The following is a 10343-nucleotide window of genomic DNA, read 5'->3' as shown; positions in this document are numbered from 1 at the left end:
CATCCCACCACACAAGTGCCAACTCCTGCCCGTGTGCCACATCCTGCCCCACAAGTGCCAACTCCTGCCACACAACTGACAATTCCTGCCCCAAAAGTGACAGCTCATGCTTCACAATTGCCAGCTCCTGCCCCACATCATCCACCTTCTGCCCCACAAGTGCCACCTCTCGCCCCACAAGTGCCACATCCCGCCCTACAAGTGCCACCTCCTGCCAAACTAGTGCAACCTCCTGCCCCACAAGTGCCATATCTCGCCAGACAATTTACAGCTCCTGCCCCACAAGTGCTACATCCTGCACCACAACTTCAACCTCCTGCCCCACAAGTGCCACGTTCTGCCCCACAAGTGTAGGCTCCTGCCCCACAAGTGCCAATTCCTGCCCCACATGTGCCAGCTCATGCTTCACAAGTGCCAGCTCCTGCACCACATCATCCACTTCCTGCCCACAAGTGCCAGTTCATGCCCCACAATTGCCACATCCTGCCCCACAAGAGTCACTTCCTTCACCACAGGTACCCCATCCCACCCCACAAGTTTCAATTCCTGCCATACAAGTGCCACCTCCTTCCCCACAGGTGCCAACTCCTGCCCCACAAGTGCCTCCTCCTGCCCCACAAGTGCCACCTCCCGCCAAACAACTGACACCTTCTGTTCCACAACTTCCACCTCCTGCCCCACAAGTTATAACTCCTGCCCCACAAGTGCCACATCCTGCCCCACAAGTGCCACCTCCCGCCCCACAAGTGCCACCTCCCATGCACAAGTGCCACATCCTGCCCCACATGTGTCACCTCCTGCCCACAAGTGCCACCACCTGACCCACTAATGCAACTACCTGCCCTACAAGTGCCAACTCGCGCCCCACAAGTGCCAACTCCTGCCCCACAAGTTCTACCTCCTGCCTTACAAGTGCCACCCCCTGCCTCACAACTTCCACCTCCCGCCCCACAAATGCCACCTCCTGCCCTACAAGTGCCACCTCAGGCCCCACAAGTGCCCCCTCCCGCTCCACAAGTGCCACGCCCTGCCCCACAAGGGCCAAATCCTGCCACGCAACATCCACCTCCTGCCCCACATCATCCACCTCCCACCCCACAAGTGCCACCTCCTGTGGAACAAGTGCCAATTCCAGCCCTAAAAGTGCCAGCTCATGCTTCACAATTGCCAGCTCCTGCCCCACATCATCCACCTCCTGCCCCACAAGTGCCACCTCCTATCCCACATGTGCCAACTCCTGCCCCACAAGTGCCATTTCCTGCACCACATTTGCCACCTCCTGCCCCACAAGTGCCACCTCCTATCCCACATGTGCCAACTCCTGACCCACAAGTGGTATTTCCTGCACCACATTTGCCACCTCCTGCCCCACAAGTGCCACCTCCTTCCCCACAAGTGCCACCTCCTGCCCCTCAAGTGCCACCTGTCACCCTGCAAGTCCAGCTCATCTCGCCCCACAAGTGCCAGCTCATGCTTCACAAGTGCCAGCTCCTGCCCCACATCATCAACTTCCTGCCCCACAAGTGCCACCTCCAACCCCACAAAGACAGCCTCCTGCCCCACATCATCCACCTCCTGCTCCACAAGTGCCAATTCCTGTCCCACAATTGCCAGCTCATGCCCCACAAGTGCCAGCACCTGCCCCACAAGTGCCACCTCTTGCCCAACAGGTGCCACCTCCTGCCCCACATCATCCACCAACCGCCCCACAAGTGTCACCTCCTGCCCCACAACTTCCATCTCCCACTCCACAAGTGCCACCTACTGCACAACAAATACCATCTCCTGCCCCATAAGTGCCACCTCCTGCCCCACAACCGCTACCTCCTGCCTCATATCATTCACCTCCCGCCCCACAATTTCCACCTCCTGCTCAACTAGTGCCACGTGCTGCCCCACAAGTTCCATTTCCCGCCCCACAAGTGCCACCTCCCGCCCCACAAGTGCCGCCTCCAGCCACACAAGTGCTAAATCGTGCCGCACAACTTCCACCTCCCGCCCCACAACTGCCACCTCCCGCCTTAAAAGTGCCACCTCCCGACCCACAAGTGCCTCCTCCTGTCCCACAGTTGTCACCTCCCGCTCCACAAGTTACACCTCACCCCCCACAAGTTCTACCACCCACCCCACAAGTGCCTCCTGCAGCCCCAGAAGTGTCAAATCCTGCCACACAACTTCCACATCCAGCCCCACAAGTGCCACCTCCCACCCCACAACTTCCACTTCCCGCCCAACAACAGCCTCCTCCTGCCCCACAAGTGTCTCCTCCTGCCACACAAGTGCCACCTCCTGCCCCACAAGTGCCACTTCCTGCCCCACAAGTGCCACTTCCTGCCCCACAAGTGCTACCTACTTCCCCACAAGTGCCACCTCCTGCCCCACATCATCTACCTCCTGCCTCACAAATGCCTCCTCCTGACCCACAATTGCCACCTGCCGCCCCACAAGTGCCACAACCCGCCCCACAAATCCACCTCCTGCCCCACAACTTCCATCTCCCACTCCACAAGTGCCACCTACTGCACAACAAATACCATCTCCTGCCCCATAAGTGCCACCTCCTGCCCCACAACCGCTACCTCCTGCCTCATATCATTCACCTCCCGCCCCACAATTTCCACCTCCTGCTCAACTAGTGCCACGTGCTGCCCCACAAGTTCGATTTCCCGCCCCACAAGTGCCACCTCCCGCCTTAAAAGTGCCACCTCCCGACCCACAAGTGCCTCCTCCTGCCCCACAAGTGCCACAACCCGCCCCACAAATCCAACTCCTGACCCACAAGTTCCACCTCCCGCACCACAAGTGCCTCCTCCCGACCGACATGTGCCAACTTCTGCCCCACAAGTGCCAGCTCCTGCCCCTCAAGTGTCACCTCTTCCCCACAAGTGCCACCTTCTGCTCCACAAGTGCCACTACCTGCCGCACAAGTGATACCTCCAGCCCCACAACTGCCACCACCCGCCCCACAACTTCCACCTCCCGCCTCACAAGTGCAACCTCCAGGCCCACAAGTGCCACCTCCAGATCCACAAGAATTAACTCCTGCCCCACAAGTGCCACCTCCTGCCCTTCAAGAGCCACTTCTTGCCCCACAAGTAACATTTCCTGCCCCACAAGTGCCAACCTCTGCCCAACAAGTGCTATGACCCAGCCCACAAGTGCCAACTCCTGCCCCACTAGTGCCACCTCCCGCCCCACAAGTGCCACCACCCTCCCCACAACTTCAACCTCCTTCCCCAAAACATCCACCTCCCGCCCCACAGGTGTCATCATCTGTCCCACAACTGCCACATCCCGCCCCACAAGTGCCACCCCTTGCCCCACAAGTGCCACATCCCACCGCACAATTTCCACCTCTTGTTACACAAGTCCCACCTCCCGCCCAACAACAGCCTCCTCCTGCCCCACAAGTGCCACCTCCCACCCCACAATTGCCACATCCCGCCCCACAAGTTCCACCTCCTGCCTTACAAGTGCCAATTCCTGCCCTACAAGTGCCAGCTCATTCCCCTGAAGTGCCAGCTCCTGCCCCACAAGTTCCACATTTTGCAACACCACTGCCACCTCCCCCCCAAAATAATCCACCTCCTGCCCCACAAGTGTCACTGACCGCCCAACTTCCTCCTCCTGACACACAAGTGCAACCTCCTGCCCCACAAGTGCCAGCTCCTGCCCAACAAGAGCCACTTCCTGCCCCACAAGTACCTCTTCCCTCCCAACAAGTTCCAATTTCCGCCCCACAAGTGCCACCTCCTGCCCCACAAGTGCAACCTCCTGCCCCACAAATGCCACCTTTCGCCCAACAAGTGCCACCTCCCGCTCCACAACTTCCACCTCCCACTCCACAACTTCCACCTCCTGCCCCAGTAGTGCCACCTCCCGACCCACAATTGCCACCTCCCGCCCTACAACTTCCATCTCCTGGCTCACAAGTTCCACCTCCTGCCTCAAAAGAGCCACCTCCCGCCCCACAACTTCCACGTAACGCCCCATAAGTTCCACCTCCCGCCCAACAAGTGCCACCTCTCGTCCCACAAGGACCACCTCCTGCCCCACAAGGACCACCTCCTGCCCCACAAGTGTCACGTCTTCCCCACAAGTGCCACCTTCTGCTCCACAAGTTCCACTTCCTGCCGCACAAGTGATACCTCCAGCCCCACAACTGCCACCACCCGCCCCACAACTTCCACCTCCCGCCTCACAAGTGCAACCTCCAGGCCCACAAGTGCCACCTCCAGATCCACAAGAATTAACTCCTGCCCCACAAGTGCCACCTGCTGCCCTTCAAGAGCCACTTCTTGCCCCACAAGTAACATTTCCTGCCCCACAAGTGCCAACCCCTGCCCAACAAGTGCCAACTCCTGCCCCACTAGTGCCACCTCCCGCCCCACAAGTGCCACCACCCTCCCCACAACTTCAACCTCCTTCCCCAAAACATCCACCTCCCGCCCCACAGGTGTCATCATCTGCCCCACAACTGCCACATCCCGCCCCTCAAGTGCCACACACTGCCCCACAAGTGCCGCCCCCAGCCCCGCAAGTGCCACCCCTTGCCCCACAAGTGCCATATCCCACCGCACAATTTCCACCTCTTGTTACACAAGTCCCACCTCCCGCCCAACAACAGCCACCTCCTGCCCCACAAGTGCCACCTCCTGCCCCACAAGTGCCACCTCCCACCCCTCAAGTGCCACACACTGCCCCAAAAGTGCCGCCCCCAGCCCCGCAAGTGCCACCCCTTGTCCCACAATTGCCACATCCCACCGCACAATTTCCACCTCTTGTTACACAAGTCCCACCTCCCGCCCAACAACAGCCACCTCCTGCCCCACAAGTGCCACCTCGCATCCCACAAGTGCCACCTCCCACCCCACAAGTGCAACATCCCCCCCCACAAGTTCCACCTCCTGCCTTACAAGTGCCAATTCCTGCCCCACAAGTGCCAACTCCTGCCCCACAAGTGCCACCTCCTGCCCAACAAGTGCCACCCCCCTCCCCAAAATGCCAACTCCCGCCCCACAAGTGCCACATCCAGCCTTACAACTTCCACCTCCTGCCCCAAAAGTGTCAACTCCTGCCCCATAAGTTCCATATCCCGCCCCACAAGTGCCACTACCTGCCCCACTAGTGCCATCTCCATTTCCACAGGTGCCACCTCCCGCCCCACAAGTTCCACGTAATGCCCCATAAGTTCCCATTCCTGCTTCACAAGTGCCAGCTCATGCTTCACAAATGCCAGCTCCTGCCCCACATCATCAACTTCCTGCCCCACAAGTGCCACCTCCAACCCCACAAAGACAGCCTCCTGCCCCACAAGTGCCAATTCCTGCCCCACAAGTGCCACCTCCCGCCAAACAACTGACACCTCCTGCCCCACAAGTGTCACCTCCTGCCCAACAAGTTCCACCTCTTAACCTACAAGTGTCACCTCCTGCCCCATAAGTTTCACCTCTCGCCCAACAAATGCCACCACCTCCCCCAAAAGCGCCACCTCCTGCCCCACAGGTGCCATTTCCTGCCCCACAACATCCACCTCCCACGCACAAGTGCAACCTACTGCCCCACAACTTCCATCTCCTGCCCCACATGTGCCAACACCTGCCCCACAAGTGCCACCTCCTGCCCCACAAGTGCCACCTCCTGCCCCACAAGTGCCATATCCCACCACACAATTTCCACCTCTTGTTACACAAGTCCCACCTCCCGCCCAACAACAGCCACCTCCTGCCCCACAAGTGCCACCTCCTGCCCCACAAGTGCCACCTCCCACCCCTCAAGTGCCACACACTGCCCCACAAGTGCCGCCCCCAGCCCCGCAAGTGACACCCCTTGTCCCACAATTGCCACATCCCACCGCACAATTTCCACCTCTTGTTACACAAGTCCCACCTCCCGCCCAACAACAGCCACCTCCTGCCCCACAAGTGCCACCTCGCATCCCACAAGTGCCACCTCCCACCCCACAAGTGCCACATCCCCCCCCACAAGTTCCACCTCCTGCCTTACAAGTGCCAATTCCTGCCCCACAAGTGCCAACTCCTGCCCCACAAGTGCCACCTCCTGCCCAACAAGTGCCACCCCCCTCCCCAAAATGCCAACTCCCGCCCCACAAGTGCCACATCCAGCCTTACAACTTCCACCTCCTGCCCCAAAAGTGTCAACTCCTGCCCCATAAGTTCCATATCCCGCCCCACAAGTGCCACTACCTGCCCCACTAGTGCCATCTCCATTTCCACAGGTGCCACCTCCCGCCCCACAAGTTCCACGTAATGCCCCATAAGTTCCCATTCCTGCTTCACAAGTGCCAGCTCATGCTTCACAAATGCCAGCTCCTGCCCCACATCATCAACTTCCTGCCCCACAAGTGCCACCTCCAACCCCACAAAGACAGCCTCCTGCCCCACAAGTGCCAATTCCTGCCCCACAAGTGCCACCTCCCGCCAAACAACTGACACCTCCTGCCCCACAAGTGTCACCTCCTGCCCAACAAGTTCCACCTCTTAACCTACAAGTGTCACCTCCTGCCCCATAAGTTTCACCTCTCGCCCAACAAATGCCACCACCTCCCCCAAAAGCGCCACCTCCTGCCCCACAGGTGCCATTTCCTGCCCCACAACATCCACCTCCCACGCACAAGTGCAACCTACCGCCCCACAACTTCCACCTCCTGCTCCACATGTGCCAACACCTGCCCCACAAGTGCCACCTCCCGCCCCACAAGTGCCACCTGTCACCCTGCAAGTCCAGCTCCTCTCGCCCCACAAGTGCCAGCTCATGCCCCACATCATCAACTTCCTGCCCCACAAGTGCCACCTCCAACCCCACAAAGACCACCTCCTGCCCCACAAATGCCAAATCCTGCCCTGCAACTTCCACCTCCTGCCCCACAAGTGTCACCTCCTGCCCCACAACTTCCATCTCCCACTCCACAAGTGCCACCTACTGCACAACAAATACCATCTCCTGCCCCATAAGTGCCACCTCCTGCCCCACAACCGCTACCTCCTGCCTCATATCATTCACCTCCCGCCCCACAATTTCCACCTCCTGCTCAACTAGTGCCACGTGCTGCCCCACAAGTTCCATTTCCCGCCCCACAAGTGCCACCTCCCGCCCCACAAGTGCTAAATCGTGCCGCACAACTTCCACCTCCCGCCCCACAACTGCCACCTCCCGCCTTAAAAGTGCCACCTCCCGACCCACAAGTGCCTCCTCCTGTCCCACAGTTGTCACCTCCCGCTCCACAAGTTACACCTCACCCCCCACAAGTTCTACCACCCACCCCACAAGTGCCACCTGCAGCCCCAGAAGTGTCAAATCCTGCCACACAACTTCCACATCCAGCCCCACAAGTGCCACCTCCCACCCCACAACTTCCACTTCCCGCCCAACAACAGCCTCCTCCTGCCCCACAAGTGCCTCCTCCTGCCACACAAGTGCCACCTCCTGCCCCACAAGTGCCACTTCCTGCCCCACAAGTGCTACCTACTTCCCCACAAGTGCCCCACATCATCCACCTCCTGCCTCACAAATGCCTCCTCCTGACCCACAATTGCCACCTGCCGCCCCACAACTTCCACCTCACGCCCCACAAGTGCCACCTCCCGCCCCAGAAGTGCCACAACCCGCCCCACAAATCCAACTCCTGACCCACAAGTGCCACCTCCCGACCCACAAGTGCCTCCTCCTGCCCCACAAGTGCCTCCTCCTGCCCCACAAGTGCCTCCTCCTGCCCCACAAGTGCCTCCTCCTGCCCCACAAGTGCTACCTTCTTCTTCACAAGTGCCACCTCCTGCCCCACATCATCCACCTCCTGCCTCACAAATGCCTCCTCCTGACCCACAATTGCCACCTGCCGCCCCACAAGTGCCACAACCCGCCCCACAAATCCAACTCCTGACCCACAAGTGCCACCTCCCGCACCACAAGTTCCACCTCCCGCCCCACAAGTGCCACCTCCCGCACCACAAGTGCCACCTCCCGACCCACAAGTGCCAGCTCCTGCCCCTCAAGTGTCACCTCTTCCCCACAAGTGCCACCTTCTGCTCCACAAGTGCCACTTCCTGCCGCACAAGTGATACCTCCAGCCCCACAACTGCGACCCACAAGTGCCACTTCCTGCCTCAAAAGAGCCACCTGCCGCCTCACAACTTCCATGTAACGTCCCATAAGTTCCACCTCCTGCCCCACAAGTGCCACCTCCTTCCCCACAAGTGCCAGCTGCTGCTCCACATCATCCAACTCCCGCCCCACAAGTGCCATGTCCAGCCCCACAACTTCCGCCTCCTGCCCCAAAAGTGTCAACTCCTGCCCCATAAGTTCCATATCCCGCCCCACAAGTTCCACTACCTGCCCCACTAGTGCCATCTCCATTTCCACAAGTGCCACCTCCCGCCCCACAAGTGCCACCTCCTGCCCCACAAGTTCCAACTCTCGTCTAACAAGTGCCACCTCCTGCCCAACATTTACCACCTCCCGCTCCACAAGTGTCACCTCCTGCCCAACAAGTGCCATTTCTTACCCCACAGGTTCCAACTCCTGCCCCACATGTGCCATTTCCTGCCCCACAAGTACCACCTCCTGTCCCACATTTACCAACTCCTGCCCCACAAGTGCCATTTCCTGCCCCACATCTGGTGCATACCACCCCACAAATTCCACCTCCCGCCACACAAGTGCCACCTCCCGCCTCACAACTTCCACATCCTGCCCCACAAGTGCCACCTCTGGCCCCACAACTTCAACCTCCCGCCACACAAGTGCCAACTCTTGCCCAACGTGTGCCACATCCTACCCCACAAGTTCCACCTACCACCAAACAAATTCCACCTCCTGCCCCACAAGTGCCACCTCCCGCTTCACAACTTCCACATCCTGCCCTACAAGTGCCACCTCCCGCTATAAAATGCCACCTCCCGTCCCTCTATCACCACCTCCTGCCCCACAAGTTACACCCCCACCCCACAGGTACCACCACCTGCCCCACAAGTACCACCTCCTGCAAACAAATGCCGTTTCTTAAACCACAGGTCCAAACTCCTGCCCCACAGGTGCCATTTCCTGCCCCACAAGTGCCACCTCCTGCCCCACAACTTCAACCTCCCGTCAAACAAGTGCCAACTCCTGCCCAATGTGTGCCACATCCTGCCCCACAAGTGCCAACTCCTGCCCCACAAGTTCTACCTACCACCCAACAAATTCCACTTCCTGCCCCACAAGTGCCACCTCCCACCCCACAACTGCCATCTCCCGCTTCACAACTTCCACATCCTGCCCCAGAAGTGCCACCTCCCGCCCCACAAGTGCCAATTCCTGCCCCAAAAGTGCCAGCTCATGCTTCACAATTGCCAGCTCACGTTTCACAACTGCCACCTCCTGCCCCACAAGTGCCACCTCCCGCCCCACAAGTGCCACCACCTGCCCAACAAGTGCCATTTCTTACCCCACAGGTTCCAACTCCTTCCCCACAGGTGCCATTTCCTGCCCCATAAGTGCCACCTCCTGTGCCACATGTGCCAACTCCTGCCCCACAAGTGCCATTTCCTGCCCCACATTAGCCACCTACCACTCCACAAATTCAACCTCTTGCCCCACAAGTGCCAAACCCTGACCCGCAACATCCACCTCCTGCTCCACAATTGCCACCTCCTGCCCCACATCATCCACCTCCCACCCAAGTGCCAACTCCTGCCCCACATCATCCACCTCCTGCCCCAGAAGTGCCAATTTCTGCCCCACAAGTGCCAGTTCATGCCCCACAAGTGCCAGTTCATGTCCCACATGTGCCACATTTTGCCACACAACTGCCACCTCCCGCCCCAAATCATCCACCTCCCGCCCCACAAGTGTCATTTACTGCCCAACATCCTCCTCATGACCCACAAGTGCAACCTCCTGCCCCACAAGTGCAACCTCCTGCCCCACAAGTGCTACCTCCTCCCATCCACCCCCCACAAGTTCTACCTCCTGCCCCACAAGTGCCACCTCCTGTTTTACAAATGTCACCTCCCGACCCACAACTTCAACCTCCAGCCCCACAAGTGCCACAAGCAGCCCCACATCATCCACATCCTGCTCCACAAGTGCCACCTCCCACCCCACTAGTAACAGCTCCCACCCCACAAGTGCCACCTCCTGCCCCACATCATCCACCTCCCGGCCCACAAGTGCCAACTCCTGCCCCACAACTTCCACCTCCCGCTCCACAAGCGCCACCACCAGCCCCACAAGTGCCATCTCCTGCCCCACCAGTTCCACATCCCGCACTGCAATGCCAATTCCTGCCCCACATCTTCCACCTCCTGCCCCTCAAGTGCCACCTCCTGCCCCACAAGTGCCACCTC

The sequence above is a fragment of the Coturnix japonica genome, chromosome 28 (genome assembly GCF_054131305.1).
Source record: "Coturnix japonica strain WE chromosome 28, WE-NBRP24, whole genome shotgun sequence".
Classification (NCBI taxonomy): domain Eukaryota; kingdom Metazoa; phylum Chordata; class Aves; order Galliformes; family Phasianidae; genus Coturnix; species Coturnix japonica.
This window is presented reverse-complemented; position numbering follows the sequence as displayed.